Raw genomic sequence first — 337 nt, 5'->3', positions numbered from 1 at the left:
GAAGTAGATTGGTCTCTCGAAGCGAGATCCCAATTCGTCGGTCACGACGTGACGTCTCCGTTCCCTCCTTCAGGTAACCGAGACTATTTTCTATGTCAGGCTTTACGGAGTTAAACTGGAGTGTGTGTGTGTGTGTGCGTGTGCGTGTGTGTGTGATTGTGTGTGTGTGTTTCAGCCCTGTCCAGACGTCTACTGGTTTCCAGCATTCTCTGACAGAATGTGTGATGAGCTTGTGGAGACCATGGAGGATTTCGGTGGATGGTCTGGAGGAAGACACAACGTCAGTGACCTCAGCGTGTGTCTGTGTGTGTGTGTGTGTCAGTGTGTGTGTGTGTCC

General features: G+C 51.0%; 1 protein-coding gene across 3 annotated transcripts in view; it reads left to right on the top strand.

Annotated features, from left to right (window-relative positions):
• The window catches only part of LOC107756961 (mitotic checkpoint protein BUB3-like), a 5,865-nt gene that overhangs the window by 4,432 nt on the left and 1,096 nt on the right, over positions 1–337 (top strand). The gene's annotated exons all lie outside the window — the stretch shown is intronic.

The sequence above is a fragment of the Sinocyclocheilus rhinocerous genome, unplaced genomic scaffold, assembly GCF_001515625.1.
Source record: "Sinocyclocheilus rhinocerous isolate Xijiao unplaced genomic scaffold, SAMN03320098_v1.1 scaffold3187, whole genome shotgun sequence".
Classification (NCBI taxonomy): Eukaryota; Metazoa; Chordata; class Actinopteri; order Cypriniformes; family Cyprinidae; genus Sinocyclocheilus; species Sinocyclocheilus rhinocerous.
This window is presented reverse-complemented; position numbering and strand designations above follow the sequence as displayed.